The sequence below is a fragment of the Chlorocebus sabaeus genome, unplaced genomic scaffold (assembly GCF_047675955.1).
Source record: "Chlorocebus sabaeus isolate Y175 unplaced genomic scaffold, mChlSab1.0.hap1 unalloc_scaffold_388, whole genome shotgun sequence".
NCBI lineage: Eukaryota > Metazoa > Chordata > Mammalia > Primates > Cercopithecidae > Chlorocebus > Chlorocebus sabaeus.
The window spans coordinates 179,942-204,605 of record NW_027327690.1 but is presented as its reverse complement, the minus strand read 5'-3'; the positions used below and the strand labels follow the sequence as shown (position 1 = coordinate 204,605).

General features: G+C 52.8%; 1 pseudogene; it reads left to right on the top strand.

The window, feature by feature from the left end:
• The first annotated feature begins 5,038 nt into the window (after positions 1-5,038).
• Positions 5,039-22,523, top strand: LOC140711240 (SH3 domain and tetratricopeptide repeat-containing protein 1-like; annotated as a pseudogene).
• The last annotated feature ends 2,141 nt before the right edge of the window (positions 22,524-24,664 follow it).

The window sequence follows — 24,664 nt, the reverse complement described above, 5'->3', positions numbered from 1 at the left end:
AACAAACAAAAACCCATGTGTAATAGTGGCAGTAGTTAACTTTTGAAAGTTTGAAGAAAAGTTTCTAAATCACCCGTGACCATGGACAATTTACTTAGCCTTTCTATGCCTCAGTTTCCTCATCTATGAAAAATGAGAGAATATGGTACTGATCTTACAGGATCATTAAACCATTGCCCAGATTGCTTATAGAGCTAGAGCTTTTTCCTTGAAGTACATGAGTATGGCTGTCAGACATCTGAAACCCGAAGCCATCTTACAACATCATTTGGATACTACCCCCTCTCCGCCCTCTTTTTCCATTTGTAAGGGACAAGGATCCAGGAAGGAAAGAATCAGCTTACAAAGGCTTTTGTTACAATTAATCGTTCATGTTCTTTCTTTTGGTATCTTATTCTCTGTTTACATTTTTTTTTTTTTTATTACATTTTTTGAGACAGAGTCTTGCTCTGTCACCCAGGCTGGAGTGCAGTGGCACGATCTCGGTTCACTCCAACCTCTGCCTCCCAGGTTCAAGTGATTCTTGTGCCTCAGCTTCCTGAGTAACTGAGATTACAGTTGTGTGCCACCACGTCCAGCTAATTTTTATGTTTTTAGTGGAGACAAGGTTTCGTCATGTTGGTCAGGCTGATCTTGAACTCCTGAACTCAGGTGATCTGCCTGCCTCAGTCCCCCAAAGAACTGAGAGTACAGGTGTGAGCCACCGCCCCCGGCCGCTGTTTCCATTTTGTAACACTAGCGTCACCCCAGTGTAGGGTGGCTAGGGGTATTCTTCTTTCCTGTTTCCTGGTGTATTTTCCTCTACAGTATTGATCACTCTTTAACATACTTTTTGGTTGTCTGTCGCTACCTACAAAAATATATGTTCGCTGTTATATCACCAGTGCCTGGCACATAGATAGTCAATATTTGTTGAATGAATGAATGAATGAATGAATGGGCTGAAAGAACCTTATTCTTCTTTCTTCTGTCAGTTCACACCAAATGCTTTTGGAAAATGCTATATGAACAGGGATCATAAGCAGCAGAGGTTACACACATGGCTGTGGGATAGCCCATCATCCTCAGATACTTGTCTGGAAGGAGGTGGAGTACTTGAGTAGAAATGATACAAGATAACTTCTTCAGGAAATCAGCCAAGTGTCACAGCTTTTCACACAGGCGTGTGATGTTTGCCTATGTGTGTATGAAGAGCTGTCATGGCCTAGAATCACGGGCCTTTAGATCCCTTGTACAGATAGAAAAGTAAAGTCGGAGGCCCAGGAATGCTGTAGGCCACCAAGGTAGAGTCCCTGTCTGTCCTTCTCAGTGTCCGGTCACTTCTCACTGCACTCCCCTCTTTACTCCTAAAGCCACTTTCCCTGACTCTGAATGTGTAACCACGAGGGAGAAAATGTACTCCAGGCTCACAATTTGTGGAGAAAAAGCCCAACACCTAAAAATAATGTTCACAAAGTTTGTACCTAGAAAACGTGGCCATTTCTATCATGTCTTTGAATTTCCCTGTTTCTCATACATTTTATAAACAAGACAGTAGAAGGAGATTCGTGAACAGCAACTTTAGAACAAGGGGGAAAAAATCAAACCTAGAGCATTCCAGTTTCTGTTTTCTTCTCAGTTTAGGGCTGAGGCACTTTAGCTTCCTGTCTAAGGGACTACTCAAATCTGATTAGAAGCCATTGTGGGCTGGTAATTATCCATAATTTTAGGAAGACAGATGTAGCACCAACTCTGTTCTCTAATAGCAGGCTTATTAATTTTAAATTTGCATGGCAGGAGAATCAGATGGCGAGGTGAGATAAGCATTCAGATGCTTGGTCAATGATAGCTGTTTACTTCCACGTGTCACATGGGGATTTGGGACCCGGGAAGTCCACTGAGAACTGAAGATTGTCTGTCCCCTAACCAGCTGGGTTCTTTTTCATCCTGAGCTCAGAAAGATTGCTCCTACTGCAGCCAGGGAAGACAGGTTGTTGACTGGTTAGAAATCATGGTAGGTTATTTTCTCCACTCGCAGTTCGCAGTTGGAAAGCAGGGCTATCAAAAAGTTGTCTCTGTTGTATTTCAAATCTGGGTGTTTAAAAAATTATGTAAGCAATTTAATCATTTCTTTAACAGTAGTTGTGTGTGTTCTTGATGCGAATGAGAGGTGCATTCCCTTGTAAAATCCCTGGGACTTAATAGGAAGATGTGAGCCTTAGAACAGAAGTTGGTTTTCTAGATGATCATGTAGATATGATGCTGAGCACTAGACAAAGATGTTGATTGAAGCGATTTAAAAAAATTTTGTCTGAGTTCAGATTTTACACCAATATTTAGAAAATCAGCAAAAGAACTTGGAGGAATGTTCTCAGGCATCCAGTTCAGCCCCCTGCGCACATTGTCATAAAATCCGAGTGTGTGTACAGGGAGGCGCATTCCTTTCTGTTCTCATCACTGGTCCTTCCCTGGCTCTGCACCTGCCTGTCATGCGCGTCCCTGTGAAGAGACCACCAAACAGGCTTTGTTTGAGCAATAAAGCTTTTTAATCACCTGGGTGCAGGCGGGCTGAGTCTGAAAAAGAGAGTCAGCGAAGGGAGATAAGGGTGGGGGCGTTTTATAGGATTTGGGTAGGTAAAGGAAAATTACAGTCAAAGGGGGGTTGTTCTCTGGTGGGCAGGAGTGGGGGTCACAAGGTGCTCAGTGTGGGAGCTTTTTGAGCCAGGAAAAGGAATTTCACAAGATAATATAATCGCTTAAGGCAAGGACCGGTCATTTTCACTTCTTTTGTGGTAGAATGTCATCAGTTAAGTTGGGACAGGGCATTTGCACTTCTTTTATGATTCTTCAGTTACTTCAGGTCATCTGGGCATATAAGTGCAAGTCACAGGGGATGCGATTCCTTGGCTTGGGCTCAGAAGCATGACATTGCCCTCTTCCCTACCTTTTCCCTCCTGTGCAGTTCTCTCACAAAGTGAATGGCCTCAGCCACAGCTTCTCTGCAGCTGCATCAGACTGTGGCGACAGGAGTGGTGGCTCCTGCAGGGCCTGCTGTCCCCACTGAGTCCAGTCTTGCTTGCCGCTGGAACCTGGTCACCATTTTGCACCGAAAGTATGTAATTCTATGGAATGAAAGCCAACATGCTGGGAATGGAGGTGTCTTTATCACGGTGCTCTGCATATTTTAATCTTGGGTGGAAAGTATGGAAAAGTATGTGATACCTGTGGTTTGATGTCAGAAGGACGTTGTGAACTTGACGTGGACTGAGGATGTTCAGGTGCAACAGGCACCCTGGCTTCATTAAATGAGACTTCCCCATCTCCCTGTCAGGCATGCACAGGTGTATGGCCACATCTTATGTGTTATCCTTATCTAGAGTGCGCCTTGTCGTCACGTTTAAAGTTACATGATGATATTCTGCCTCATAGAGTAGGTCCCAAACCGCATTCAACACAGAAATGTACTAGTGCTATTCTACATCGAAAGTGCTTTCATATACCAAGTGGGAGAGCAGTCCTAAAATCTGGGCTGGAATCACAGAAGGAAGACTTGGGGAAGCAATAGATTCCCTAATCCAAAGCTGGTTTTTGATGAACCTAGAAACAGGACCAAGAGAAGTGAATTTGCCTAAGGCCCTGACAGTGTCTCACGGTAGCATTTGAACCTAGCAGTTTCTTGACCTATTTCTTTAAATGATTAGTCATGCTTCCTCTGATTCCTATATAAACGTATTCCTCATTCATTCTTTTGTTTCAGTGAATTATTGCGGTGCTACCACGTAGCAGTATTTGAGTCAAAATGTGGCAGTGTTTATCCCTTTCCAAGGTTTTTAGTTGTACAGTTTGTCAAAGTTGTGCTAACAGTTTCTTGTTGGTTGCAAGGTGTCCTTTCAGAAGCCAATTGTGTGGTGTATTTATATTGATTGTTGGAGGTAGTTTGGTTAGAACCTACTTTGAGTGGCTGGCGTGGGCCTGGGGGACAATAACAGCTGCCTGCTTCATGGGCAGAGATGAAGTAATTGCTTCCTGGGAAGTACCATCCTCCTGGCCACACTCTCCAGCCCATTTCCTTTGTGGTGGTTTCCTTGCATCTGCATGGTTCTGACTTCATGTGAGTCTCTTATTTTAGCATATGACTTCAGGCTGTGGGGAAGAATGGCCATTTTAGCACAGAGATGCACACAAAGGAACAACTGGCTAAATGTGAGTGAAGACATTCTTGGGGGGGATTCATTTCTTTTATTCTGTAACAGGCAATCTGGGAAACATTCTGGACATGTGGCCTGTGGCCTGCACTGTCACAGCTCCTCCCTGCAGGATCGCAGATGTTTGGAGATTGTAGTGATACCTGTTATCATTGAGAATGCCATTCTCACAGGCTCTAATAAGTCAGGATTTATTCAGTGTGAATTTGTTAAAGACAACTGTATTTCTAGCCAAATCCATGGGAGATGTTTCTCCTGGCAGTGTTGCTGGGGGTATTCCCGTGGCTTAGTCTTAGGGGAGCACACGCCTTTGAATACTGCTGAAGCTGTGAGTACCCAAAGCGCACCGGAGTACTTTTGCCATACGGGGTGTTAGTCACTGATACACGTCTCAGTCAGACCTGATGGATTCTTGACCCCTTCCTTTCTTAATTTTTTAATTTTTATTTTTTATTTTTGTTTTTTAAGAGCACAACCCCTCAGGTGGCCACCATGAATCTCTGGTGTTTTCAGTTGGCTGCAGCCTATTTGCTATCTCTGGTTCAAACATATTCGAAGTCTGATGATGCTTCCCTCTGTTGTTCTTCTGCTGTGTGACCTCCACGCATGCAGGGTTCAAGACTGTCAGAGCTGGGAGCCACCTTCACAACTCCCAGGGTTTCCAGAACCTCCTTTATCTAGCCCTGGGGATGGAAGAGATGTCATCAGAGACGGAGGCTTATTAGGTTTACATGCCATTGATAACGAATGAGGAGGTTTTCTTTTATATAAGGGGAGCTTCTTATAATGTGCTTTAGTAGGGTAAAGAAGCTTTTGAGGTTTGCTTTCTCTGGAAGGATAATTTGTGATCCTGCTGTTGCTTTCAACAAAAATATCATTTGCATACCAGTGCATGTTGTATTACTGAGCACTGGCTGACAAACGGTTCTTAACTCGTCATTCACTCCACCACTGTTTTTTGAATGGCATATGTGTGCCAGCTGTAGTAGGAACTTGCTAGACTCTAGAACTAACCCTTATGAAATAGGGGTCCTGGCGGAAGCAAATGCATATAACTATAAACGTTTGAGGGGATATCAGAGGGGGTGCCTATAGGTGCAAACTTCGTTCATTCATTGTCCCATCTAGGAGGTTTTGTGTCTTAGCAGCGTGTTCCATAGCAACACATCCCTCTATCAAAATATTCATCGTATTATTTTGAAATTCTGTGCTTAGATGTGTGTTTTTCGGACTAAGTTTAGAACTGGTTAAGGACAGGCTATGGGGTACGTATTATATATATCTACACATACACATATATTTATATATATATATACATTACCATTGTAAATATAGTATATATTTATATATATACACTCATATATATATTTCTCCCTCTCTATATATACATACACACCACACACATACACACACACACTTCTACTGCCAAGCACAGAAAGTCAAAACTCGGCAAGGGTTCTTTTAGTGTTCATGAAAAAATAGATGTGTTAGTTGAGAGTGTCCTTAAGTTGCCAGGGGAAAGACAGGATGGATTCACAAAGGGAGATAATGTTTTTTTTTTTTTCTTTGTTTAACTCTTGAATTCGAAATAATTCAGACTTATGGAAAAGTTGCAAAAATAGTACAGACAATTCCCATATACTCTTCCCTCAGATTCCCCAAACATTTCACCCCATTTGTACTTTCCCTCTCTGTGGATATAATTTTTTTTTTTTCTGAAATGTTTGAGAGAGGAAGGTAGAATGCAGGGCAGGGTGAAAGGTGGAAGGAGAGACGTGGGTTGGGAAGCTTTTTTTTTTTTTTTTTTTTTTTTTTTTAACCTTCTAAGATGGAGTTTCGCTCTTGTCACCCAGGCTGGAGTGCAATGGCACAATCTCGGCTCACTCTAACCTCTGCCTTCTGAGTTCAAGTGATTCTCCTGCTTCAGTCTCCCGGATAGCTGGGATTACAGGCGCCCACCACCATGCTCGGCTAATTTTTTATATTTTTAGTAGAGGGGTTTCACCATGTTGGCCAGGCTGGTCTTGAACTCCTGACCTCTGATGATTCACCTGCCTTGGCCTACCAAAGTGCTGGGATTACAGGCGTGAGCCACTGTGCCTGGCGATTGGGAGGCTTTTGCCGTAACCCAGAGCGCTATGATGAGGGCTGGACCTGGTTGGAAATGATGAGGAAGGTGAGAAGTGGTTAGGTCTGGCACATATTTTGAAAGGAGAGTTTAAATGGGTTGGATGACAAGAGAGAGAAAAAGAAGTATTAAGGATGATGTCAAGGATTTTGGCCTGAGTAACTGGAAGACTAGAGATGCTGTTATTGGGATCGGGAAGACTATGGGAGGAGTGGGTTATAGTAGGGGGAATCAAAAGTGTGTTTTCCGCATGCTAAATTTGAGGTCCAAAAAGGGATGTCAAGTAGTGTTGGCTGGGCGCCGTGGCTCACGCCTGTAATTCCAGCACTTTGGGAGGCTGAGGCGGGCAGATCACCTGAGGTCAAGAGTTCGAGACTAGCCTGATAATTATTAAAATCGATGATTGATGTTTGCTAATTAATCATATTATTGCTTCTAATACTGCAGGGGGTTCACACCTACCTGTGATGTTGTTCCTAATATCTAGGGACAGAGAGCATGATTTTAGTTTTAATACCACAGTAGGTATACACTCACCCTGTGACACTGATCCTAATATTGAGAGGGGTAGAATATGACATGACTCCCAACATAGCAATGAATGAACAGCCACCCGGTGATATTGCTCCTGATATTCATGGAAGAAGCGTATGATATTACTCTCAATATCCCAGGGAGGGTACAGCTCTTCTGTGATATGGTTCCTAGTATCTGGAGGGGGAGAGGATGATAATAATTCCAGTATCGCAGGCTGTGTTCACCCACCCTGTGATATTGTTATTAATATCCTGGGAGAGGAAGATATGATTCCCCATAGAGCAGGAGGCGTACACCCAGCCTGGGATATTGTTCCTAATATCCATGGAGAGGAGAGGCTGATGTTACTCCCAATATGGCAGGGGGTGTACATCCACCCTGTGATATTCTTCTTAATATTCCAAGGCTGAGAGGTTGATATTACTCCTAGTATCTCAGACACCGTACACCCCCGTGTGATACTCTTCCTGATATCTGGAAGGGGAGAAGATGGTATTAATCCCCATATCGCAGGAGGTGAACACGTACTCTGTGATATCTTTCTTAGTATGCAGGGAGAGAGAGGATAATATTATTCCCAATATTGCAGAAGATGTACACGTCCCCCCGTGATATTGTCCTTAATATTCCAAGGCACAGAAGACGATGTTACTCCCAATATCGCAGAAAGTGTACACCACACAGTGATGTTGTTCCCATGATCCAGGAGGGAAGAGGACGATATGACTTTCAACCCTTGCACCCTGCAATGCTCTCATCCTGCAACACCGACACCAGCTCAACCTGACATGGGACCAGAGGTGCTGGCTGGGGGTGTTCATTGCTTCTCTGTTCTCCCTTGCCAGACTCAGTAGAGGAAGCTGAGACCGAGCAGCCGCAGGAACAAGGTAGGTTTTGCCCGTGGCTCAGGCTTCTCTGGTTATGAGCTGGGCTTTGGAGTAATGGCAGGGGAGGGGACAGAGGTGAGTACGGTGGGCATTGGATGCGGCTGTCACCCCTCTGTGGTGTGGGCCGGGGACTTGAGGGACATCGCCTGAGGTGGGCCTGAACCTCCCGTCTACTCTGACACTGGAGGCCGTGAGGTCCCACATTTCTTCCAATGAACATGCTGACCCCCGCCTGGTCCCCAACCGAGATGGGGCATCCTTTCCACTGCTGGGACCCACATGTAGCTGTGGGTTCCTTTTTCATGACCTGGAGAAGCTGCAGTTCACCCTGTGCTCTGCCTCAGAGATGGGAGGCCACACTGCCCTCAGCGGGTAGCAGAATTCAGAGCCTTAGGTTGCAGGGGCCTCAACTGAGGTCCCTGAAGGGTCTTCTCCTTCCTGAGGGGAGCCAGGGGGGAAGGGAAGGCTGTTGTAGGTTTGCCTCAGGGAGGGGGTGGTTCCACCCTCTGCCAAAGTCACTGGAGCAAAGGCACGTGGCTCTCCAGCTGCCCCGGAGGCCAGGGTAGTGGCTGGGAGGGGCTGTGTGCCTCTGCTGGGTGGGGGCGATTTCTTAGCTAATCTAGTGTAGTCAAGTCAGACATTTGCCTCTAAATCATATTTATTTATTTTTTTAATTCTAAGGCTTTACAGATGAATAAGGAGGCAGTTTGTATTGAACATATTTTTTGCATGTGAGCTTGAAACAGAGGGTCGGTTTAAATCTAGGTTTTTCCCTTCCCAGTAATGCCTCCTTTCATCCCAGGTTTTCCAACAGGAAATGCGCTTGTTTGCTCACCTCTGGGAGGGGGCTTTGGCTAGGAATCCACCAAAGCCAGCAGACACCAGTGGGCTGCTGGAGCACTCTGGCCTTTGTTAACCCTTTAGGAACCGTGGGCTTCAGGTTTTCAGACCATCCACGGTGAAGGTGGCCACAGGGGCCTGGAAGCTTTCCCATCCTTCCTGCAGGGATGGTCCGTTTCCCTGCACGGAGCTGGGCACATGGGTACAACACCCCTGTCCTGTGCCGTCGGTGGCTTTACCAATTTTGCATAGCAGCTTTTGAGCTGATCCATAGCTCTGATTGGCTGTTGAGGATTTCATGGATTCCTGTACCCCACCGGGGGGCCCAATATGCTGACAGAAGTTACATTTGTAGTTGTGGTGCTGCATATTCATGGGTCCAGTTAGAAGGCTTTGATTCTTTCTAAAGGGAAAGGCATCTCTGAGGGGTCACTGTTCTGACACAGTCTCCTAAAACCTTGCTGTCAGGTGGGCGACAAAACAGGACAGGAGGGTGATTTTGTAGGAGAGTCGGGCCACGGGCCTGCGTGTTCTCTCTGTCCCCGTAGTGCCGGAGTTCGTACGTGCTCCAGGCCCCGAGTTTGCGTTGCACATAATTCTTAAGGGCTCATGGCAAGCTGCGCCGGGGACACAGAGGGCAGGGATGGGGGGACCCTGCCCCCAGTGGACCAAGGACTCACTGCCGGACTCTAATATGTCTAGGTGTTTTTGTGACTTGCAGAAATACCTCCATCTTGTCTGGGCCTGGATCCACAGGAGACCCTGTCGAAGGTGAAGAATGTTCTGGAACAATGCAAGACCTGCCCAGGCTGCCCCCTGGAGCCAGCGTCCTGGGGTCTCTGTGCGGCATCCAGCAACGTGAGCTTGCAGGACCCCGAGGACCCCTCCTTCTTCTTGGAAGCTGAGGACGACTGGGAGGACCCAGAGGCCCTGAGCTCACTGCTGCTGTTCCTGAACGCCCCCGGGTACAAGGCCAGCTTCTGTGGCCTGTACGACGTGGCACTGCCATGGCTGAGCGGCATGTTCTGCAGCTTTAGCGACGAGGAGGAGCTGACTGAGTGCCTGGCACATGCCCGAGGGGCGGCCAAGAAAGCTGGCCTCTTCATGACCAGAGTCCGTGCCATCGTGGACTGCCTGGTGGCCCTGGCCTGGCTTCACGTGCTTCATGGACAGAGCCTGGTGACCCTGAACATCCTGCAGTCTGTCCAGGATGCAGTGGTGGCCAGAGAGGACCAGAGGGTGTAATGGCCAACATGCTGGCCGTGGCTGTGAAGAGGACAGGCCGGACGAGGCAGGCAGCTGAGGGCTACTACTGCGCCTTATGAGCGGCTTGGGACCTGGGCCATTGGAGGAACCAGGCAGTGGTGCTGGCCAATTTCGGGACCCTGTGCCTGCATGCAAGTGCCAGCAGGCTGGCCCAGCACTACCTCCTGGGGACCATGCGGCTGTTCTCGAGGCTGCCCTGCAGGGAGTGTGGCCGAGACTTCACCCACGTACTCCTGCAGCTGGGCCACCTCTGCACCCGCCAGGGCCCAGCCCAGCAGGGCAAGGGCTACTATGAGTGGGCCCTTCTGGTCACCGTAGAAATAGGCCATGTGGAGAGTGAGTGCCCTAGTTCCTCCTGTGAGCCTTCTGGGGCCACTCGGGTCAGGGCTCACCTGGGGTTTATGATTCAGAAACAAGTGGTGGTTTTTCTACCATCGAAAGTGCTGAGCCATGTCCAGCAGCAGATGTTGGCAAGCGCCCTGGAGACAGGCGGTTCCCATGCAGGGCCAGGCCCTCTGTGGCCTACTGAGGCAGCCAGCTCTTCCTGGTTTGCCCAGGGACCATCCTGCCTTGGGCACTGAAAGTCCTGCATGCTGGGAATTCCTAGACATAACCCTGGGATCAAGGCAGGCTCGGCTGCGCTGGGACTTCGGGCCCCACCATGAGCCAGGCCCTGAACACCAGTTCTTGTGCCCGTGTTATCTGCTTGGTATGTTGGCAGCCTGCGCACCTGTCATCCCACTTCACAGAGGACACGGGGGCGGGTGATTGCCCAAAGCCGCAGAGCAGTTCATGCAAAAGCAGCTCGTTGTGCAGTGTGCCAGGCCCCACCCACAAATGGGGCTTGTGGGGTCCTCGGGTGGCAGAGACTGAGCGTGGGAATGTGAGCTTCAGGCCACAGAAGCCACAAAAGGGTGAGTGGTGTGATGGCGGGGCAGCACTTGGCCCTGGGTTAGGGAAGCCTCTTTAGTCTAGAACCAGAGGGTTGAGAGCATTTAGTCAAGTAATAGTTGGTGGAGGAGAGGCTGGTGGTGTAGCCTGTGTGAAGGCCTAGGGGTGAGAGAGTGGGGGTGAGTGAGCGGGAATGAGTGGGGTGTGATGGGGTGAGTGAGCGGGAGAGTGAGCGGGGTGAGTGGGGTGTGAGTGGGGGTGAGTGAGCGGGAGTGTGAGCGGGGTGAGTGGGGTGTGACTGGGGGTGAGTGAGCGGGAGTGGTAGCGGGGATGAGTGGGGTGTGAGCGGGGGTGAGTGAGCGGGAGTGGTAGCGGGGATGAGTGGGGTGTGATGGGGTGAGTGAGCGGGAGTGGTAGCGGGGTTGAGTGGGGTGTGAGCAGGGATGAGTGGGGTGTGAGCGGGGATGAGTGAATAGGGGTGAGTGAGCGGGAGTGGTAGCGGGGATGAGTGGGGTGTGATGGGGTGAGTGAGCGGGAGAGTGAGCGGGGATGAGTGGGGTGTGATGGGGTGAGTGAGCGGGAGTGTGAGTGGGGTGTGAGTGGGGGTGAGTGAGCGGGAGTGGGAGCGGGGATGAGTGGGGTGTGATGGGGTGAGTGAGCGGGAGTGGTAGCGGGGTTGAGTGGGGTGTGAGCGGGGATGAGTGGGGTGTGAGCGGGGATGAGTGAATAGGGGTGAGTGAGCGGGAGTGGTAGCGGGGATGAGTGGGGTGTGATGGGGTGAGTGAGCGGGAGAGTGAGGGGGGATGAGTGGGGTGTGATGGGGTGAGTGAGCGGGGGTGTGAGTGGGGGTGAGTGAGTGGGAGGGGTAGCGGGGATGAGTGGGGTGTGAGTGGGGGTGAGTGAGCGGGAGTGGTAGCGGGGTTGAGTGGGAGTGGGAGCGGGGATGAGTGGGAGTGTGAGCGGGGATGAGTGGGGTGGGAGCGGGGATGAGTGAACAGGGCTTATGCAGGGAGGTGCAGAGTTGGGAGGGGGTGGGTTGGGTGCTGGATGGTGAGAAGCTCTTCTGGAGCGCTAAGCAGGGCCTGGGGCCTCAGGCTGTGGCTTGGCCTTTTCCCCAAGAGCACTGGGGAGCCATGGAGTGCTATCGAACAGTCACTGCAGACGGAGCAGTGAACGGACAGTAGGTGTGCAGGGCTGTCCGAAATCTAGGCCACAGAGAATAGATGAGGAAGTTGAGTCCAGGGAAATGGCTGAGACAAGGGATACTGTTGTGGGTCCCCTCTGTCTTGCAGCGCTTTGTCATGGCATAGTGAGACCACTCAGAGGTGCCTCCTGTGACCTGGACCAGAGCCCCAGGGGCTGTGACCAAACCTGCCCATTTCCAGCACAGGCCTGGCACCCACTCCTGGCCCTAGGAGGGATAAGATTTTGGAAAGGACCGTGTGAAGGGGCCCCGGTCCCACACATCTGCCCAAGGAGGGTTGGGGGGTTCAGACCCAGGCTTCTTCCCCAGGGACATTCTCTTACTGGAAGGAGACCTTCCAGGAACCCAGTGCCCCAGCTCCCACTGCAGCCTCCAGTGGCTCTTGGCACAATAGCCTGTGGTACCTCCTCCTACGAGGCCCTCCCCGGGGTGCTGGGGGATTCAGACTTGGAAATGCAGGCCAGGGAACGGGGATCATGCTTCCCTGTCTCCCCACCCTGCGCTGAACGATCGAGGAGACCAAGGGCGGGGCTGATACCCCACATGCTTCCTTGGGGTCATTTTTGAGTCACTTTCGGTAGTTTGTGTCCTTCTAAGAATTTGGCTGTTGTGTCTAGATGGTCTGGTTTGTTGGTGTACAATTGTTCGTAGTGTTTTCGTGGAATCCTTTTATTTCTGTCAGGTCGGCAATAATGTTTCCTTTTCATTTCTGATTTTAGAAACTTGGGTTTGTAATTTTTTATTTCTTCATTTTTATTAGAGATGGGGTCTCATCATGTTCCCCCGGGCTGGTCTTGAATGCTGGCCTCACGATCCTTCCACCTCAGCCTCACAAAGTGCTGGGATGACAGGCGTCAGCCATGGTGCTCAGTCTCTGATTTTAGTCATTTGTGTCCCGTCTTTCTTTCCTCGGTCAGTCTAGTGAACAATTTGTCAATTGTGTTATTTTCAAAAAACCCACCTTCGGTTCTGTTATCTCTTTTGTTTTTCCATTCTCTGTATTTTTACTTTCCATTTCCACTCTCACGTTTATTATTTTCTTCCTTTTATTCACTTTGGGTTTAGTTCTTTTTCTAGTTTCTCAAGGTGGAAGGTTAGGTTTTTGATTTGAGATTTTTCTTCTTTCTTTGAATGTAGACATTTACAGTTATAAATTTCCCTTTCAGCACTGCCTTAGCTGCATCTTGGAATTTTTGATACGTTGTGCTATTTTTATTTTTAAAGACAGAGTTTTGCTCTATTGCCCAGGCTGGGGTGCAGTGGTGCAATCTTGGCCCACTGCAACTTCTACTCAGGTTAGAGCCATTCTTATGCCTCAGCCTCCCGAGTAGCTGGAATTACAGATGTGCACCACTCCACCCGGCTAATTTTTGTATTTTTTTTAAATATAGAGACGGGATTTCACCATGTTTCCCAGGCTGATCTCAAACTCCGGGACTCAAGCGATGCTCCTGCCTCGGCCTCCCACAGTGCTGGGATGAGAGGCGTGAGCCACCGCACTGGCCGGGGCTGTGCGTTTGTTTGCATTCTTCTCAAATTAGTTTTTGGTTTCCCTGCTGGTCTCTTTGACTCACTGGTTGTTTAGGAGTGTGTAGTTTTCACATATTTTTTGAATTTCCCACATTTCCTTCACTGTCGATTTCCAGTTTTGTGCCAGTACAGCTGAAGAACACCTCTGCTTTGGTCTCAGTCCTTCTCCATTCACTGAGGCTCGTTTTGTGGCCTGGCACATGGTCTGTCATGGGGAATGTCCCATGGGTGCTCGAGAGGACTGTGTATTCGGCTGTTGTTGGGTGGCGTGTGTGACAGATGTCCATTCGGCGTACCTGGTTTCCTATGTTAATCTCCGGAATGTTTCTGACACTAGAAAATCAGGCTTTGGGAGAGGCCAGTGAGCCTGTGGCTAGGGAGCCTGGTTGCATGAGAGAAGCATGTGTGGGAACGCCAGGGGCCAGCTTTGAATCCCATTCCCCCAACATGATGCCATGTGTGGCAGACGTGATGCTTGGCTTTGCTCTCTCAGGGTTCCATCTGTGACAGGGGCCACTTGTGCCCCTGGCCTCATCAGCTCAGGCTGAAGGCAGCCCTGATCCTGGCCAGAGGGTCTTTGTGAAGCAGAAATAGATGGCCTGGTGCAGGTGCCAAGCCCCTGCTGTTCACTCTGTGTCCATCCACAACCTCGGCCCTGGGAGTTGTAAAGAAGGCCGGCCTGTACCATGAGCATCTGCACCAAGATGTGCCCATGTCACAGTGTGCTTGGCGTCTGCCCTGGCACAGGTGCATGGCCTGTCTGCGCTCAGGCGCCCCGCCTATGGGGCCCAGGCTCACAGAGGTGTGAAGGAGGCAAGCAGGGGCCTCTGAGCCCAGCCAGCCTCGCTTCGATGCTGGGAGACTAACGTCTTCCATTTTGTCTTCTGCCCAGACCAGCTGCGGGCCGTCCAGTGGCTGTGCTACTTCTACAGCGCCGTCATGCCCAGCGAGGCCCAGTATGTCATCTACCACGATCTCCAGCTCTCCCTGGCCCGCAAGGTGGCCGACAAGGTGCTGGAGGGGCAGCTCCTGGAGACCATCAGTCAGCTCTACCTGTCCCTGGGCACGGAGCGGTAAGGGCTGGCTTTGCAGTGGTGGAGGTGGGGGCGGGCAGGGAGAAGGGCACAGGGAAGCTGGCCCAGGGCCCAGCAGCCCCTCTCCTTTTGATCATTTGGTGCTTTGGCATCAGATGCTTTGAGCTGGCCGGCCTGGGGTCATCCCAGGGCTGCTGCTGGCCCATGAGTCCCAGCTTGAGCCTCCCTTGTTGGGGCAAAGGTCACCTCAACCCCAGCAGAGGCAGTAGGTGCACCCTGGGCTGTTCTTCCTACTATGGTGGCTTTTGTCATCTTACCTGTGCCTGCCCCGAATCTTCACTCCTGGGCTTCGTCTGTCCCCTTAAATGTGACCACAGCAGCCACCTGTGGCTTCTCTCCCACAGAAGACAGAGCCAGTTGTGTCACCTGCTTCCCTGGGGCAGGGTTTCAAGGTCTCACATCCCATATTTGGCCTAGTCAGCTTCCCCCAAGCATCCTGACCTGGTGGGGTAACCATGGCCCTGGCCACCCCACCCATAGGGCCCAGTGACATTGCTGCAGTCCCAGCCCCTTGAGTGTTGGACTTACTGAGAGAGCAGAGAAGGAGCCAGATTCCATAGGGACCTGGGAGACTGACTGTAGTCTTGGCCTCAAGTTCACAGAAGGAAAATGGGACAGTGTGCTAGAGCCATGCTTCTCAAAGTGTAGTCCCTGGACCAGTAGAGCAGCATCCATGTCACCTAGGAGTTTGTGGCAAGTGGGAGTTCTAGGGCCTGCCCCAGGCCTGTGGAGCCAGAAGCTCTGGGGGCAGGGCCAGCAAGCTATAAGGACAGGCCTCCGGGTGACTGTGATGCCTGCACACCTTGAGAACCATCGACCTAGATAGCCTCTGAACACTAACGGCTCCTGGTGCGTCTGGAGAAGACACAGGCCATGACTGGGAGGCAGGGGAGATGGACTAGCACACTCCTCCTGCCACAGGGCAGCATGATGCTTGATTCCCTCAGAAGGATGTCCTTCATCTTTTCCATGCCGTGTGTGTTCACTCTGGCCATCCCAGCAGCCTGGGAAGGGCAGAACACTGCACACACAAGAGGGCCGTTCCCAGTCCCCACATGCCAGATTCATCTGTCACCAGACCCACGGGAGGAGGCAGACTGGTTCCAGGAGGATGAGAGCCCTTGTTCTGACACCTGTGTCTGATTCCAGTGATTCCAGGGCCTACAAATCCTCTCTGGACTACACCAAACGAAGTCTGGGGATTTTCATTGACCTCCAGAGGAAAGAGGAGGCACATGCCTGGCTGCAAGCAGGGAAGATCTATTACCTCCTGCGGCAGAGCGAGCTGGTGGACCTGTACATCCAGGTGAGTGGCAAGGGATGCAGGAGGACTCCTGTGCTGTTCACTCTCTGTCCATCCACCCATCCATTCACCCTTCCATCATCTATTTACCTGTTCATCCTTCCATCCATCCATCATCCATCCGTCTGTCCTTTCATCCATCCATCATTCATCCATCCTTTTATCATCCATCTATTCACCCGTCTATCCATCCATTCACCTGTCCATCCACCCATCCGTTCATCCTTCCATCACCTATTTACCTGTTCATTCTTCTATCCATCCATCATCCATCCATCCATCATGCATCCACTCGCTTGCTCATCCTTCCATCCATCCATCCATTCACCTGTTCATCCATCCATCCCTTTATCATCCATTGATTCAGCCACCATCCGTCCATCTGTTCGTCCGTTCATCCTTCCATCATCCATCCATTCACCTGTTCATCCATCCATCATCCATCCACCTACCAATTGATCTTTCCATTCATCCGTCCTCTCACCCATCCATCCATTCACCGTTCGTCCATCCACCCACCCACCAATCTACCTATTAATGCATCCCTCCATTCATCTATCTGTCCATTTGTTTATCCATACATTCGTCTGTCCACCATCTATCCATCCACATGTACATACATCATCTACCCTCCACCCATCCATACATTATCTACCCACCCATACATACACACATCATTCCACCCACCCACCCATCCATCCATTCATCCATCCATCCATCCAAGCATTCATCTATCCACACACCCTTCCATCCATCCATGTGTCTTCATCTCCTCATCCATTCATCCATCCATCCACTCATTCCTAAGCCACTGCTGAGCACCTGTTGTGTGCCTTTTCCCTCCCTCCAACTGGTTCCCTCACATCCTCCTCCGGTGGCCAGCATCTTCTCCCTGAGGGCAGAGGCGCGGCCCCTCACAGTGCACAGCACTTGCTGGTATACAGCACATCCTCAAATAATGTGACCACTCAGTTAACACACAGAACTTGCTCCAAGCGACACGTGGCACATCTCCTTACAAAATGAATCTATCATAGTGGCTGTTTTCAGAGGCTTTCCGAAACACTGTGTGATCTGGTACAAATTGTGAAGCCCAGGAGCCTGGTGAAGCTTTCATTATTGAGCACCTGCTGTATACCTCCTTGAGCTGAGGAGAGGGATCAAGAGCTCATGGCCAAGAGGGGACCAGGCCCACCCACAAACACTGAAACACTGCTGATGTGGCAGGGATGTGACAACGCAGAAAGGAGACAGGGGCTGGGCTCCCAGCAATCTAGGGGCCACGGAGACTGGTTTGAGTGCAGGGGGAGTGGGCTAGGGCTACCCCTGGTGGTAGGATTCACAGGTGTCGGGCTCCTGGGCTGCAGCTGCTCAGTCACCTCCTGGCACTCAGGTGCATCAGTTCATTGTCCTCATGCCAGTGGTGGGGGCAGCCTCCATGCACAGGGTCTGAAAAATGCTCAGGTGTACCTGTAGTGTGTGGGAGAAAAGAGGCTGGCAAAGGTGCGCGTAGCCACGTTGCTAGGTGTGGGTCTGGAGCGAACTTCTGTCTCCTTTCAGGTGGCACAGAATGTGGACGTGCACACAGGCGACCCCAACCTGGGGCTGGAGCTGTTGGAGGCAGTTGGAGACATCTTCTTCAATGGGCCCTGGGAGCAGGAGGAAGGCATGCCCTTCTACCGAGTGAGCTGGCCTGTGGGCTGATGTGGGTGGGCCTCAGTGGGGCACCTGGTGGTCTGAGGCATATGACCATGCCGCTGCCCGGGAAAAACGCTCGGAGCCTGGACGTGACAATTGCTCTACCCTTGTACCTGATGACCTCAAGCAACCATGAGTGGGAAGTCCTGTCCCCATCTTCCAGATGAGGAAACTGAGGCTCAGAGAGGCACAGGGACATGTCAAAGGACACACAGCATATCAGTGGGAGGCCCAGGTCTGCATGTACCCCGAAGTGGGACGACTTCTCCTTTCCTCTGAGCTCACAGTGTGGCTCAGCCCTGGGCACAGATCAGTGTGGTGTTTCTAGAGCAGAGAGGAGGTTGGCTCCCCCCAGTCAGACCCCCAGTGCTCAGGTGGGAGAGGCTGGTTTGAGGCTGTCGGGAGTAGCTGGATGGGCCTCAGGTGACTCTTCAGCCCCCAACTTGGGTGTCTGAACTATGTGTTATCCCACAGCACAGAGCTGTGTCGAGGTGCAGGAGTAGCTGGGGTGTGGGAAGCTCCAAGCACATGTTTGAGCTCTGACGAGGACGCTGCGCAAGGTGGGTGCTGTGGGAAACCTGACCCCACCTGCCTGTGTGGTAGGACCAGGCCCTGCCCCTGGCAGTGACTACGGACAACCGCAGGGTGGAGCCGCAGCTACAGCTGTGCAGCAAGCTGGTGGCACTCCTGGTCACAATGGAGAAGCCACAGGAGAGCTTGGAGGTTGCCCACATGGTCCTAGCACTCAGCATCACTCTGGGTACGTCCCCTGAGCCCCCACCCTGCCAGGACCCACACTTTGCCAGAGCCCAGCCTCTGGGTCTGCAGGCCAGGAGCTGAAACAGCTGCTGCATTTTCCTGGTCTCCTGTCCAGGCAGGCAGATCTGCCCAACTGGCTTCCCCGTCCGGCTGTGGGGCACAGCCCGAGGTCTCTCACGCAGTGCAGAGCTCCCTGCCTGCCTGATTTCTGCTTCCTCTGCCTGTTCCCGCTGCTGACCACAAGGGCCGCCCAGTGTGCCCTCTGCCTTCCAGACATGCCAGGCATCTCGTTGGTCCCTGTATGTGCCAGGCTGAGTGGCACATTCCCTTTGTCTTGTGCCTTTCCCACCGTCATCAACCACACGGCTCTCTGGCTGATAAAATCCCAGTTCCCCTTCCAGCAGTCTGCCCCTTAAGGCCGGGCATCCCCTGGTGCTGTGCCAGGGTCGTCTGTCCCCCTCCAGAGACAGGGAACCCTAGGCAGGCCACATGTGCCAGTGCCTTGTGTCCTGTGGACCAGTACACAGTAGGTGTGCAGCTGACTTCCCAAGGTAGGGGGATCTGATCGTGACACACCCAGGAGGAGTCAGATGTCACATCTGTGGGTTGCCTGGAGCTGGGGTACCCAGGAGCACCTGAACTGCATGGGCTCCCCTGGTTAAAACCAGTGAGCAAAGGCAGGTGGCTATGTGTAGACACAGAGCTGGGCCATCCAGGTCCGACTTTGCCAAAGCCTCACAGTAGACAGGGGCAGGCCTTATTAATTCTGCTTTCCAGACGGGAAAGTGAGTCTGGGAACCCAGAAGGGAATGGCCAGAGCTGCCCAGGTGACCACAGGTGCCTGGAGGCAAGCCACGAGTGCTGCCTGGGGTCTGTATACCTGCTCCTGAGGGGCCTGTGCCCTGCCTGCCCCAGGGAGCCACGTCCTCACACCTGCCCCTTTGGCCTGCACCCCAGGGGACCGGCTGAATGAGCGCGTGGCCTGCCACCGGCTGGGCCATGACAAGCTGGCGGAGCACTTCTACCTCAAGACCCTGTAGCTCTGCAACTTGCCACTGGGGTTCGACGAGGAGACCCTCTACTACGTGAAGGTGTACCTGATGCTCCGTGACATCATCTTCTATGACCTGAAGGTGGGAGGGAGGGGCAGGGCTCGGGGTGTTCCCAGTCCCCTTGGAGTGGGATCTCCACCCAGACCCGAGGCCTGGGTTCCAGCCTTCCTTAGAAATGGCCCAGTGGCCGCCCTGGAGCTCTATGCCCGGCTGGAGGAGCCAGCAAGGTTAGCAGATACAATTCAGCTCCCAAGATGGCCAGGCCCCACCCTCAGGAACTCAGTCTCAGCCAGGGAGGCTGACACATGAGTGGGCAATGGTGGCCTCTGGGTTAAGAAGGAGGATTGTAGTCAGGGAGGCCCTCCTGGAGGAGGTGACATCAAAGCTGAGTCTTGACAGTCAAGTGTCAAGGTGCATTTAACAAAGAAAATAGGGTCGGGAGAAGGACATTTCGGAGGACAGCATCATCCTCACATTGAATCCACGTTGCAAGATCCAACCCAAATCCTGGCACCTCCTCTAGGAAGCCTGCGCAGGGTGCCAGCCTGCACGGAGCAACTCCTTCCTGGAGTCCCGAGACACCTTGAATCTTCACATCACCCAGGAAGGGTGGGGTGGGACCAGTATCTTACCATTGGGTTCACAAACAGGGAAACCCCAGCTCAGGGCAGGTGCAGTGGGGCGGGGCCCCAGCCAGCCAGGCTGAGGCCTTGCTGGGTCGGGTGTGTCTGGAGGGGACGTGCTGTGCTCTGTCTGCCCCAGCCTTGCAGGGCTGGAGAGCTGGGACTGGCAGACTCAGACCTGGGGTGTCTCTACCCCTCTGCCCAGCAGGCACCGCCCTTCCTTAGCATCACACCGGCACCGCGTCAGTACTCGTTATGGGCTGAGGGGCCCGGGCACTCCAGTCCAGGGGCCGAGATCTTGGAGGCCTTAGAACAACTTGAGGAGCGGGGCAGCCCTAAGACCCTGCCCTGTATCCCCCACTGCAGGCCTACAGCGGCCCGATATGCCTCAGCCCAGTGCTGGTGACACCTGGTGGTCAGATGTGGTCCCTGTGGCCTCCCAAGTCCCAGCCAGACATGGAGGTGCCAGGTGTCAGGCCTAGGGGGACGCTGCTCACTGCTCAGGGGCTTGCCTGGGACCCAGGGGGACGGGCCTCCCAGAAGAGGCCTTTCTCTCTCTTGGTCAAGCCTGCCGCCCACTCCGCCTGTCCAGGAGAAAGGAAAGCGCCAAGTAGTACCTGAGAGGCCAAAGTCCATGGTTGGGGTCGGGGGACAGTGGCCTCCTTCACCTCCTTCCCATGCACAGCCCTCTGGGCCTCATCGTGACTATGCTGTCAGCGCAGGCCAGCTTCCCACAGGGAGGCCCCCTTGGAATTCCCCAAGGGCGGCTGTCTTTCCAAGGCTACACCCTCCTCCTTGTATAGGAGGCTCTGGACCCAGGGCCCAGAGGAGTGGGAGAAAAAGCCGGGCTGGATGGGACCTGGAAGGTTGGCAGAGAAGCAGGGGTAAATGGGCATCTTTGCCAACTGCCTCTAAAATGGTGTCCCCTTTAGTCTACACATGAGAGTGAGCCCTGGAATAGGGTGGATTAGGTGTGTCCTGGCTCAGCCTGCCACTCAGTAGCTGCTGTACACACTACAGGCAGATGAAAATGCGCACAGGCACACACAGGTGCGCGCACACACACAGGGACACGTACGCACAGGCACATGTAGAGACATATGCTTTGGCTGGCTCCTTCCTGTTTAGTTGGGAAGTCCCCACCCCTTCAGGAAGCCTTTGCCTTTCACCCCTGGCTGAGTCTGGGACCTCCTGGGCTTCCCTCTGCCACAGCCCGGGCCACCCTGTGTGGTCAGTGTTCAATCCCGAGGCCCTCAGACTGGGAGCAAGGACATTAGGCTCAGCCACGCACCCAGCACAGAGTCCAGTGTTCGGCTGGGCCGGGTGCATTGGATGAGCAGTGGCGGTGACTTGGGGCCTTCTCACGCCCCTGCTCCGTGTGTGGGGTGGGACAGTGAGGGAATGGACTGCTGCATCTTGGACTTTGTCATTGGGAGCCATCTTGAGATGGTAAAGAGGGACAGGCCAGGCATGGGTCTCAGAGAGGTCCCTTAGGTGACCCCCATGTGGAGGAGGAGCCTGGGGAGAAGCCGGGTGGGGGATGGGAGGGTCAAGGAGGAGGTCTGGGAGATGGCATCCCATCCCAGCGATGGTGAGTTTGAGCCAAAGATGCATTGACAATGGGAGTGGATATCTGGGGAGTCACATTCTGTCAATATTTCAGGGAACATTGCCAAAGAGGACACCTTAGAGATGGTTTTCTACCTGGCCTGGCCCGTGGAGGGCCTGGAAATGGTCAGCATGGACAGGGGCCAGAGGGGAGCCTGGGTCACTCAACACTGTGCCCCTGCTGTGGCTTGGAGCCACGGGTCCTGCATGGAACTCTCAGAGCAGGCAGGATCTGCCCTGACCTCAGCCCATGGGGAAAGCAGTCACTGCCTGCAGAGAGGGTGGCACTGGGGCAGGAGGCTTGGGGTGAGTGGGGCGTAGGGACAGTCAGGAAGTCTTCCAGGGGTATCAGGGTCGTCCCCACCTCCTGCAGCTGAGACCACAGCAGTGTCACAGGCTTCGGGGTTCATGGGGTGAGCCAGCATTGGCTGGACATGTGGAATGACCTGGAGACAGGAATGGCCTCTGGGAAGATGGGCTCCGAGTCCCCCTTTTGCTGAGCATGGCCTGTCTCCTTCAGAACCCGTTTGATGCAGCCAGGTACTACCAGCTGGCACTGGCAGCCGCCGTGGACCTGGGCAACAAGAAGGCACAGCTGAAGATCTACACGCGGCTGGCCACCATCTCCCACAACTTCCTCCTGGACAGCGAGAAGTCGCTCTTCTTCTACCAGAGGGCCAGGACCTTTGCCACCGAGCTCAACGTCCACAGGGTCAACCTACCTCCTCTGCCACCCTGCGGGTGGGCCCCTTGGTTGACCCCAGCCACCCTCGCTGAGGACAGCATCCAAGGGAGTGGGTATTGTGCAAGGAGGATGGTCTCCTGCCTCTCCTGGTGTCTCCCGTGGCTCATTTTCTGGGAAATGGAGGAATGAAAGCAGGGTTCATATAGCAATAAATTTTTTTTTTGCAATAACATACCGAAGTCCCCAGGGCATCCTTCCCTGTGTGCTTCCTGGGCTGGGTCTAGGGGCCAGCTCCTTCCCTGGTGGCAGCCCTCTGATCTTGGGGATGAGAAGGACCCTGAGTCCAACAGACCTGGGCCAGGTCACCATGAACCTCGGTTTCCTCGGCGGCCAGAGGGGAGATGGTGGTGGAACTCCCTGGGCAGCTCCCTGTTCTCCCTGCTCAGAGCTTTTACTGCAGGTCTCGTGCTGCTCTTGCCTTTAACCTTCAGGCCACTGTGCCCAAATGTGGGGGCTCCATTGAAGAAATAGAGGCACAGAGAGGTTAGGTGTCTGGCCCACCGTCACACAGCAGGTAGGGGCGGAAACGAAGAGCCCAGTACACTGACCACCACACCACCCTGCCAGCCTGCAGCCAGGAAGGTGTCCCCCATTAGGACCCAAGGTCAGCTCCTGGAGCTCTCTTGTGGTGTCAGGAGAGCCACAGGCCAGTGAGGGTGGCGACGGGGATCCCTCAGTGTCCTCTGCTCCCAGACTTGGTTGGGCCGAGCCTGGCCAGTCCTACCTCTGGCCACTGGTCAGCCCTGCGGGAAGTGAGATGCAGGGATTTCCGCCTGTGTAGACGCTGCTACCCAGTATTGAAAGCCTTATCTGGGCTGACCCCAGCCATCCTCACATGCCCCTCCCCTTCTGGCCCCCAGCCCTCATCCCAGAGCCAGGAATCCCAGGTTTTCCTTCTTGGAATCTCTTGGCCCCAGGGAACACAGTTCACACGGTCTCTTTGCCAGTTTACACAAGAAAACAGAGGTTCAGAGACTATGGGTGTCTCACTTGATTCTCACGTACACTGCACTCTCCCAGGCCCCTCTTTTAAACACTTTAAATGAGGTGACTTTCACATCGCATGCAACTATTTCAACGCGAATAATGTGGTGGCATTTGTGCATTCACAGTCCTGTGCAACCACTCACGCCATCTAGTTTCAAAATGTATTCATCTCCCCAGAAGAAACCTCCCATCCTCACTAAGCAGTTACCCCTCCTTGGGATCCCCCAAGCCCCTCGTTTAATGGAAGGGGAAACTGAGGCCCGGAGAGAGACTTGCCATTAGGCGGAGCTCTGATAATAAGGAATCAGGCACCCATCTGCTGGTTCAATCCTGGGTTGGTTTTCCACCCAGCAGAGGTGACAGAGCCAGGAGGTTCTGGGACCCCATGCTTGCAGCCAGAGCCCTACCCTGAGCCTCCCCAGCAGGGGGCAGCAGAGAGCTTTCCAGAACCAGCAGCGGGTCAGAGCTGCTGACAAACCTCACGAAGACCCCAGATCGCTGTCTCTGTGGGTTGGGTTTGGGAATTGGAGAGGAGGCCGCATGATTGGAAACTTGAAGACAGCACGGCCTGGCTGGAGCAGCCGGAAGCGCCGTCACGTTGAGTGAGGACACAGACCTCCTGCCCGCTGGGCCGGGCCTGCAGCCATTCTTCTCAGGGTGGGGCCCGTAGGTCCGGGTTGCTCTTGGTCCCTGACCTGCCTCAGAGTCCGGGGGGCTTTGGAACTCTGCCTCCCCATCTCCACCCACCCTGGCTGGTGCCATGAGGGGCCTGGATCCTGGGATCCTGTTCCTCTTGGGCAGAAGAGACTGGGGGACCAGAGGAGATGATGGGTCTTCAAGCCCCACATTCAAACCCCAGCCCACCACTGACAGTCTGGGGGTCGGGATGAGGGAGTTGATGTCTCTGAGCCCCAGTTTTGTCACCACTAAAATGAGGCCGACATACTGGTGCAGAGTGCCAGCCCCCGGGCTAACAGAGACCTGTTTCCTACTGGCAATACCTCTTACTCCTAGGAACAGCTCCAACCACCACACACTAGGGAACACTCAACCCAGGCCAACTTGTCAGAGGCACGTGAACCAGAGCGACTCCATCTTGAATGGGGGCTGGGTAAAGGGAGGCTGAGACCTGCTGGGTTGCATTCCCAGGAGGCTAGGTATTCTTAGTCACAGGATGAGATAGGAGGTCGGCACAAGATACAGGTCATAAAGACCTTGCTGATAAAGCACGTTGCAGTAAAGTCCGCCAAAGCTCACCAAACCCAAGATGGCCACGAGAGTGACCTCTGGTTCTCCTCACGGCTCATTATATGCTAATTATAATGCAT